The 10,591-nt window shown below is 43.5% G+C and overlaps 1 non-coding gene across 1 annotated transcript; it reads left to right on the top strand.

The window, feature by feature from the left end:
* Positions 1–1,098: 1,098 nt before the first annotated feature.
* Positions 1,099–1,203, top strand: LOC111526233. Its single transcript, XR_002726299.1, has one exon. It is a non-coding gene; the product is annotated as a U6 spliceosomal RNA (small nuclear RNA).
* The last annotated feature ends 9,388 nt before the right edge of the window (positions 1,204–10,591 follow it).

The following is a 10,591-nucleotide window of genomic DNA, read 5'->3' as shown; positions in this document are numbered from 1 at the left end:
TTGCACTCCAGCCTGGGCAATAAGGCGAGGCTCTGTCTCAAAAAATAGTAATAATAAATAAAAATAAATAAAAAACCTAGCCTTGTTAAAATTATGACCAAGGGAAGTTTTCTTTCAGAATTTGTTCTATTGTTTATAGTGGTGGTCAGAGAAGATGTTGGTGGGCAGGTGATGGGCAGGGAAAAAGAGGAAGGCCTTTCATAATTTAGTGATTTTTTTGCATTTATTACTTAGCTCCTGTATTAGCCAGGATAAGGTTGATTATGCTGTTGTAATGAAAAATCCCGAAATCTCAGGAGTTTAAAGACTCAAAACTTTATTGCTGCCGTATTACACGCCTCCCACTGGGCAGGAGGGGCCTCTGCTTTTTGTAATTGATACGGGTCCCAGGCTGATGGGGGATCCATCATTTTATGACACCACTAGCGTCACACACAGTTTCAGAGTTGACTGGGGCAAGGTAACTGCAGCCCGTATTCCACTGGCCAGGCAAGCCACATGGCTACACCTAGCCTCAAGGGGACGTGGGGATATGCACTTCTCCATCTACCTAGAAGTGAGCCTGTAGTTAATTCCCGAATCCTGACTCAGGCATTCTTTTCTATCCTGCGCCAAGTCTTAAAAAGCCATGTGGAATAGAAAGAAAAAAAAAAGCATTTCTGCACTTCATCTCGATAACCATTTGTATCTGATCTGGAGTTGAATAACAAATGTTTACAGTAGAAAGTTAACACTGCCTCCATAAAGGACTCAGATCTAAGATCTGTGGAAAGAATATATTTGTTTGAGAAGAATTTACTAACACAATGCCTCCAATTAGTCAGCAATAGACCCTCTGAGAAAGCACATTGGTGGCGACACACCTTAAGTTAGTTCTGGTTGAGTGAAAAATGAAAATGTTCAAGCTATAGTTGTCACAGTAAGTTGTGTGTCCACAGAACCCCCAGTCAGAGTTTCTGAGGCATTTGTAGCGTGCAAAATTGTCTGAGGTTTAAAGCAAATTTACTCTATAAGACAGGTTCTTTAACTCTTGTTAATCACTTTCAGACCATCGGCGAACCTCTTTAAAAGGCCAAGGTGCTGTGTCTGTGTGGGTAACAAGTAATATTGGAAGTGATACCAAAAATTGGAATGACACAGAGGAAATGAGCATGGGCCCTGTGCAAGGATAACACACAAACTTGCAAAGCGTTTAATATTTTGGGGCAAGATGAAAAATGTTCTGTGGATGGGTGGTAGTGATGTTTGCACATCAATGTGAATCAACTTAATCCCATTTAACTGTACACATAAAAATGGTTAAGATAGTAAATTTTGTTTTATATGTTTTACCATAATAAAAAAAATGTAAAATATCTCATTCATTTTTATATTGTTCACATTGAACTGAAAATATTTGGGATATGTTCATTAAATAAAATATATTATTAGCAATTTTTAGAAGCCAGCACGTTGCCTAAACACAACTGGGGCAGACATCTACTGTTGCTGTCACAGGCTGTACTTTACAATATTTATTTATATCTATTTAAAAGGCAGATGATAACTAGCCAATAAAAATACATTTTATTTGGAACACCAAATGCATGGCGAGCACAGGACTAATAATTGCAGATGTAGTAACACATTTATGTCTTACAAAAACATTGATGGGGCTATTATCTCCATTTTATAGATAAAGAAACACAGCCCTCATGAAGTTGACTGGCTGGGCGCTGTGGCTCATGCCTGTAATCCCAGCACTTTGGGAGTCCGAGGTGGGTGGATCATTTGAGGTCAGGAGTTTGAAACCACACTGGCCAACATGGTGAAACTCTGTCTCTAGTAAAAATACAAAAATTAGCCGGGCGTGGTGGTGAGCATCTGTAATCCCAGCTACTCGGGAGGCTGAGGCAAGAGAATTGCTTGAGCCCAGGAGGTGGAGGTTGCAGTGAGCAGAGATCACACCACTGCACTCCAGCCTGGGTGACAGAGTGAGACTCCATCTCAAAAAAAAAAAAAAAAAAAAAAGAAAGAAACTGACTGATTCAAGGTCACATGGCTGATAAGGGCCAGGAAACAAACCTAGGCCAATTGGCTCCAAAATCTGCTGGTAAGTCGAGGCTGCCCATAGAAACAGGAGGAAATGGCAGCCATGAACTCAGGGCCTTGGGCAGGGGCTAGTATGGTGGCTGGATCAGCCAGGAGATGACAAAGTTGAAGTCCCAGAAGTGATCCCGAGGCAGGTGGATCACCTGAGGTCGGGAGTTCGAGACCAGCCTGACCAACATAGAGAAACCTTGTCTCTACTAAAAATACAAAATTAACCGGGCGTGGTGGTGCATGCCTGTAATCCCAGCTACTCGGTAGGCTGAGGCAGGAGAATCACTTGAACCCAGGAGGCGGAGGTCACAGTGAGCTGAGATCGTGCCATTGCACTCCTGCCTAGGCAACAAGAGTGTTTCAAAAAAAAAAAAAAAAAAAAAAAAATTCCATCTCTACTTTTTCCACTGAGCTGCAAACTTAGAGTAGATTCAACTGCCAGTCTGACAACCTCACTTGGCTAAGAAGAATGACAAAGTAACCTGGCCCCAGGGAAAGTCTGACTGCCACTGACCTTCCTCCCCTAATAGCCCTGACTTGGTCTCCCTCATCTCACTTAAAGTTACCATCATCCACCCAGACACCTCGCCAGAAATCTAGGCATCATCCTTAATTCCTTTCCTTCCCATCCACTCACATCCAATCCATCAGCAAGGTTGCTGGCTTTATCTCCAAGAAGAACCCCTGCTGCGTCAACTTCTCCTTATCTCCGAAACTATTCCAGTCCAAGCCAAGCCACCAGAATTTCCTACCTGGGCTATGCACACTCTATTAACTATTCTTTTTTCTTTTTCTTTTCTTTTTTTTTTTTTTTTTTTTTTTTTTTTTTTTTGAGACGGAGTCTTGCTCTGTCGCCCAGGCTGGAGTGCAGTGGCCAGATCTCGGCTCGCTGCAAGCTCCGCCTCCCGGGTTCCCGCCATTCTCCTGCCGCAGCCTCCGAGTAGCTGGGACTACAGGCGCCGCCACCACGCCCGGCTAATTTGTTGTATTTTTAGTAGAGACGGGATTCCACCGTGTTAGCCAGGATGGTCTCGATCTCCTGACCTCGTGATCCACCCGCCTCGGCCTCCCAAAGTGCTGGGATTACAGGCGTGAGCCACCGCGCCCGGCCTATTAACTATTCTTTTTGCTCACTTCTTCCTATAATCCCCACCCTATAAAGCAGACAGGATGATCTTTTAAAATGCAAGGCAGATGATGCCACTTCCCTGTGGAAAATTCCTCCCAGAGTCACCACTGGATATAGACTAAGATTTAGGCTCCTTCTGTGGTTTCCAATGTCCCACACGGCTGGCTCTGCCTGTCAGATAAGCTCATCTGCTACCACACACTGGATCACCTACCTTCCTGAGTCCAACACCCCCCTATGTGTCCTCAGAAATAGTCAAGCTAATTCCTGCTTAAGGACCTCGGCTCCTGCTCTTTCTGCTACCTGGATTACTGCGCTTCCATATCTTCACAAAGCGGTCTTCATATGCGTGCTTCACATCTTCACAATGCACCTTCGCATTGCTTCATATCAAATGCGACCTCCCTGTCTAAATCCTGCCACCTCCACCCTGGTCACTCTTTATCAAATCATCGTATTCTGTATCTTTGTTCCTTAGTTTTTTAGCATGTGTTACTATCTAATATTACTAGGTAAATTTGTTTGCTTTGTTATTTTGTCTCCTCCTGCCCATTCCTAGGTAACATGTAAATTTCCTTCCAGGTGAGAAAGAACCTTATCTACATAGTTTACAGTTTGCCACTGTGTCCCTAGTGCCTAGCACAGAGCCAGGCTTGCCAGAGGTGATCAATGAATATTTGTTGAGTAAATGAACTCTTGTGGAGCTAAATGAACTGCAGCGGTATTCCCATGTAACTGATGGAGGATTAGACACTCAGGGATTCAAGTCATTTGCCCAAAGGTATGCAGCCAGTAAATGGCAGAAGAAACTAGTGTTCATAACTGGGAGCCAGTGCTACCTGGCAAAACATCTTCTCTAGGTAAGACTAACTTGTCAGGAGCATCTGACCTTAAAGATCTGAGGTTGTGGCTCACACCTGTAATCTCAGCACTTTGGGAGGCCGAGGCAGGTGATCACTTTAGGTCAGGAGTTCGAGACCAGCCTGACCAACATGGAGAAACCCTGTCTCTACTAAAAATACAAAATTAGCCAGGCATGGTGATGCATGCCTGTAATCCCAGCTACTCAGGAGGCTGAGGTAGTAGAATTGCTTGAACCCGGGAGGCAGAGGTTGCAGTGAGCCGAGATCACGCCATTGCACTCCAGCCTGGGCAACAAGAATAAAACTCTGTCTCACAAAAAAAAAAAAAAAAAAAAGAGACCTGAGGTTCAGACAGGTGCCCAGTCACCTACCAGGCTGGAGCTTCAGAGAGCTAGTGACCAGTCAGGGAAACCTGACCTTGAGAGAGGGGGGTACCAAGGTAAAGGCAGGACTGGCCAGAGATCTCACTGAATAAATCATAGTGAAGCCCACCACAGGGGCACCAGGTTGAATGAAAGGTAGAAATCAAGTAAATTTGGCCACCAGAGTGAGAAAGATTCCAGGGTAGCACTTCCCACTGCTGAAAGCCTGGCTAACACTTCCTATTTCCTTGTCTGGCTTCACGGTAGTCGTTTTCCTCTTCCTACTTAGAAGACATCCCAGTCTTATCCTTCTGGGCTATTCATGCTCAGCTAAGTTTCCAGCCCTGTGTCCCCTAGTGACTCCTGTGTCTTGGCATGACACAAAGAGCCCATATGTATTAAAAGAGCTCCGTTAGTAAACTGTAGGGTGTTTAAGGAGCCAAGTGAAGTCAGAACTAATAGTATGATCTGTCTGCTTAGTGCATGAATGTAATGGCATAATCTCATACAAGGAGCAAACAGAGAGAGACAGAAAAACATCAGTTTAAAGGAGTCTTGTTTGACCTGTCTATAGCGTGCAACAGCTTCCTGAGTGTTCATGTTGCTGGGTGCAAGACTCCAAAATAGTCAGCAGGCAGAAAGTCTCCTCTGTTTGATAACAGTCCCAGATCTGTCAGTTCGGTTGCCAACCCTAATTTGTAAATTCTCTTCTGTAAAGATTGCACAATTGTGCTCGTTTTCTGTTGACTGTGGGCTGGCTAATGGCTGCTAATGAGTCAGCTGCTAAGTGACTCAGCATTGCATCAATAACGGAACAGATCCCTTCGTCCCTGAATCTGCTGGAGGAAAATGATGTCTTCCTTTGTCAATGTGTCCCTTTTGGCCCCCGCTGAGAACTCATGACCTGATGTATTGTGTAAAGAGTCTCATCCTTAAAGAGCCCACTCTATCAGCTCAAGGAAAACCAAGAGGAATATTCCAAGTTTTTGGTGTTTTTCTATTTTGGTTTTTGTTTTCCTCACTGTAGAATGTTCACACTTGCATTCTTTCTAGTCAACTAGAAAGTCTCATCTTTCTTCCTGTGTAAGGTGTACTATCGTTGATGGCATTCGATGGGCTCTGGGTGACTGAAGGTATGTTAGAATAGATGGGTAAGAGGAAGAGATAATGGCCAGCCTTTGGTGAGCCAGGGTCTGGTTTATGCCCAGATGCACAGTTGGCACTAGCAGTAAGACAGAAAATCAGGAAAAACTGAACAATCAGCTAGCCTTAGGGGGATCTTTCGCAATGTAATGGGTACTCAGCAACATAAATGTCCTAAGTGGCCCCCTCTCAAAGAAAACTAATACTGCATACACAAATATAAACAGGCAGCAGCTTAAACACAAGTGGTCTATGTATCACAAATAAGACACTTCATATAATAAAAAGTATTCTCTAGAGAGGGCCCTTTTCAATAATGTCAAACATCATTTGAAGTGTGATTCATGTGTTTCCCAGGATCCACTGGGAACAGGAAATGGGAACAGAGGAACCAGGAGCAGAGGACTCGAAGGAGGCATCAAGTTCTACCTGCAGAATTAGAACAGAAAAGAGAATGGAAAGCTGCAAACCCAGTCGATCCTGGCTGTGGGCGCATCAGAACCGCACCAGCCCTCCACATCTGAGTTCCCGAGACAAGCTGCCTCTGAACCAATGAGAGCCTCTTGCTCCTTCCTTTTTCCATGAGGAGCTACCCAGTGCCTAAGTACTGGCTACATACTCTCCAGAGGCAAGTGTGCCTTCAGATTTTCCGCCTTCATAGGCACCGTCCAGACCTAGTCGTGTTATTACTTCGTTGTTATGGGGCACTTTGAAATATAGAACCACACCTCTAGGTTCTAGGACACTGGTCTCTCCCCATTCCCTCTATGTTAGAACAACATTATTGGTGCTGTGACATAGGTCACTCCCTCTTATGGACTTACACACTCCCTTTTCCATTCCTTTCATTCTACTCAAGAAATTTTGAAACAAGTGATTTATAATTAAAATATTCACCTACTTTAATAATTTCACAATAGTAACAAATGACTTGTTAAACATTCTAATGTGTTGCAATATGGATGTGGGGAACTACTCTTCTGGAAAAACCGACGAAGCTCAGAGATGTTTGTGACTTGCAGAGCTGGTAAGGACACCCAGGCCTGCTGACCCCCAACCAAGTGGCTTGTTCTTGAGCCTCATGGATTGTACAGGATTCTCAGATTGTGCAAATGCGGAAGCGGTGGTGGACAACAGCCAGTAGCCTATACATTTTGTTACATTTTCAGCCTCTGAAAAGTCATTTTTCTGTCTTGTACTTCAGTGTCCTTTCTCTCAACGCCAGGCTGCCTTACTTCCTCCTGAACACCCTTGACCTGTCGCTGTGCTTGAATCTTTGTTCACCTCCTTCTCTGGGGTGAAAGGCTCTCTTCAATCTTCATTGGCTTCAAGACCTCACGGGAACACTACCAGCTCTCCGAAGCCTTTTCCCAGTTCGCGTCTTCCCGTGATCTCTCCCATCTCTCCTGCAATTGTACCATCTCCATCACTCATTCAGGGCTTTCAGAATGTCCCTGATGTTGTGAAATCGTCTTTAAAAATATTGTCATGTCCTCTTGTTAGGATATACATTCCTTTTGAGCAGGTATTGTGCCTTGTACCATTAATTATTTTATTTTCTTGTATTATTAATTTATTAAATAATGTATTAGTCTGATCTACCAAAGATTTGAGATAGCGTATGAAAATGATATAATCTGAGAAGATTAAATTAGCAGTCTAGGTAGTTCATGTGAAAGAGAAGACAAGAAAAGGAAACACGTTTTCACATCCCTAGCACCCTATACAGTATCTAATCCAGGAACTCACTACTTTTTTGTTGCTTCTAGGGAATCTGTGGAAGAAACACAAAATCAAAATATTGATCCATTCTATTTGTATATTGCTTTATAATTTTAAAGATCTTTACATCATTGGGGCTAAGCATTCTTAGGAATATATTTTTGATCTTTATTTTACAAATAAGAAAATTAAGACTCAGAGATGTGAAGTAACTTGGCCAAGTTCACTAGCTGGTTAATCTGGCAAGCTGCCACTGAAACCCAGTTTTCCTGATTGAAAATGTTGTGCCCTACCTGCTGGAAGAACAAATAAAGTTTGTATTTGTATTAAAGACTAAGAGATATGGAGAACAAGAATATTACTGAGCCTGTACAGTGGGGTGATACCAGCCATCCGGGAGAGAGGAAATAATCAGTTATTGGGTGAGGAACTGAGACAGATACCTCATATTTTTTCAAAATCAAGTACTCTATGTAAGAACTAATGATCCCTATAGAGATCATTCGTGGAGCAGAATAACAGAGAAACAGAGATATGCCAGAGTGAGGCTGAGGGGCTGACGACTCTATGAAGAGTTACAGCTTAGGGCCATCAAAAATTCAGGCCATTTATTACCACAAGTTTGTAACCCATTGTCATTATTGGTGTTTGCATTCAATCAATTTTATATTCAATTTTAGAATATAAAAAAGCAATGAAAACGCTAACCAAAAAAAGGCTTTAAAAAAGCAATGAAAAGACTACCAAATATGCAATTCCTCACAATCTGCTCTGAATGAAAGTGAAGTAGAGGCCAGATGTGGTGGCTCATGCCTGTAACCCCAGCACTTTGGGAGGCCAAGGCAGGCAGATCACTTCAGGTAAGGAGTTCAAGATCAGCTTGGCCAACACGGTGAAACCCTGTCTCTACTAAAAATACAAAAATTAGCCAGGTTTGGTGGCACACACCTGTAATCCCAGCTACTCAGGAGGCTGAGGCAGGAGAATCACTTGAACCTGGGAGAAGGAGGTTGTAGCGAGCCGAGATCGTGCCACTGCATTCCAGCGTAAGTGATGTAGCAAGACTCCATCTCAAAAAAAAAGAAATAAAAATAAAGAAAACAAAAAGAAACAAAAAAGAAAGTGAAGTTGAGAATGTAAGCTGCATCCATAATCCATCAACATGATGTTTTGTTGAGAAAATTGTTGGCAGTACCATGAAAGGGATGTTTCCATTGGTATCTAAAAGAAAACATTACTGCCAATATTGGGGACAAAGGTTTTCATAGTTTGATGGAAAACCTTTATCTTTCTTTGTGCATTCTCTCCCTAGTCTTATTGGATGAAGAAATATATCTACTAACCATGTCTACAGGTAGACCAAGCTCCCTTAGGAAGCTCTTTAACTCCCTGTACCCTGGGAACCAGCTGTGTAGCAGGGTAATCATGCACCCAGTACTCCCGACCAGCTTCAAACTCTGCCACGATGCTCAAGTCTTGTCTGTCCATGAAGAAGCGGGCCCTAACGCTACCCACAGGACCACAGTGATCATTCTAAAATACAGTTCTTCAAAAACCCCACAAGCTCATTAGGAAATAAAATAACAATTTTTGAAATAGTCAATACAGTTCTTTTTTGAAATTAGAGTATTATTGGAATTTATTTGAATCGAGATCAGTAGAGTATTAGAAGCTGAATTGAGTGGCATGGGCCATCAGTGAGGGGCATGCTCTAGGAATTTAGAGAACTAGCGGATGAGACCGTTGAAAGTTATTTTATTTAATTAATTAATTAATTAATTTTGAGATGGAATTTCGTTCTTGCTGCCCAGGCTGGAGTACAATGGTGCAATCTAGACTCACGGCAACCTCTGCCTCCCGGGTTCAAGCGATTCTCCTGCCTCAGCCTCCCGAGTAGCTGGGATTACAGGCATGCGCCACACGTCTGGGTAATTGCATATTTTTAATAGAGACGGCGTTTTTCCATGGTGGTCAGGCAGGTCTCAAACACCTGACCTCAGGTGATCTGCCTGCCTTGGCCTCCCAAAGTGCTGGGATTACAGGCATGAGCCACCACGCAAGGCCTAAAAGTTATTAAGAAGGTGGCATGAAGAAATAGTGGCAGAGGCAGACCTGCCTGTGCTAGGATTCCAGTCCCATCCTGACTATATGTGTGATCCTGGAAATGTTACTTAACCATTTTGTGCCTCAGTTTCTTGACTAGACACAAATCACCGTTTAATGGCAGTTTCCGAAGAGGTGGCAAAGAGTAACATGTATTTAGAAAATGTTACAAGACAGGAAATTAAAACCAATGTGGGAGTTAGCTTCTAGTGACAGCTCTGGACTGGAGAAGTACTTATTTTTAGGCTTTCTAAACCTTTGCAATTTATTTCAGGGGATTCAGGGAAACAGCATGGATTTTCCCAAAAGGAAGAAATGAGCAGCAAAGCATGAATCATCACCTGACCCTGTGTGATTGTCTTTTGCTGACTGTTCAGTTAAATGTTCCACAGGGCATTTCCTTGCTTCCTGGCAAAGTTTACAGTTGGGGGAGTGGAAGAAACATCAGGGACCTCTTCCAAGAAGACTGTTGAGTAACTATGACCAGGTGCATCCCACGGTGACGGCTGCCCTGGGTGGAATGGCTAGGTCCTACATTAGTGTGGTGTTACTTGATGAGGATCAGGGGCTCCCAGACAGGCATCTGGGTGGGTGACAGAAGGTGGTGGCCCTCCCTGGAAGTTTAACAAGGATGTTGGGAAACTGGGAAACGAATTCCCCATTCTCAGCTCATCAGAGATGGTTACTTTAGGCTCTTCATGGAGCTGTCTGCACCCTCAGTTAACCATGTATCTGATGTTTGGGGCCCTGAGCTGACATGGAACCTGCTGGTCCAGCCTACTGTCCGTCCTCTGCTCACTCAGATGCTTAAACAGAGGAGCCCATGGGACTGGACAGATGCTCATTAACCCATCAGGGCCATAAATATAGTCACAAAATGGCAGTTCAGACCAGATGAATAGCAACCCTACATGATGCTTCACATTCTGTATCTGTTAGTACAATATGAGTTTTCTTTTTTGTTTTTTTGTGTTTTTTTTTTTGAGATGGAGTTTGGCTCCTGTCACCCAGATTGGAGTGTAGTGGTACGATCTTGGCTCACTGCAACTTCCGCCTCCCAGGATCAAGCGATTCTCCTGCCTCAGCCTCCCGATTAGCTGGGATTACAGCACCCGCCACCATGCCCAGCTAATTTTTGTATTTTTAGTACAGATGGGGTTTCAGCATGTTGGCCAGGCTGGTCTCGA

The sequence above is a fragment of the Piliocolobus tephrosceles genome, chromosome 1 (assembly GCF_002776525.5).
Source record: "Piliocolobus tephrosceles isolate RC106 chromosome 1, ASM277652v3, whole genome shotgun sequence".
NCBI classification, from domain to species: Eukaryota; Metazoa; Chordata; class Mammalia; order Primates; family Cercopithecidae; genus Piliocolobus; species Piliocolobus tephrosceles.
The sequence above is the reverse complement of the archived record's forward strand: the minus strand, read 5'-3'. Positions and strand labels throughout refer to the sequence as shown.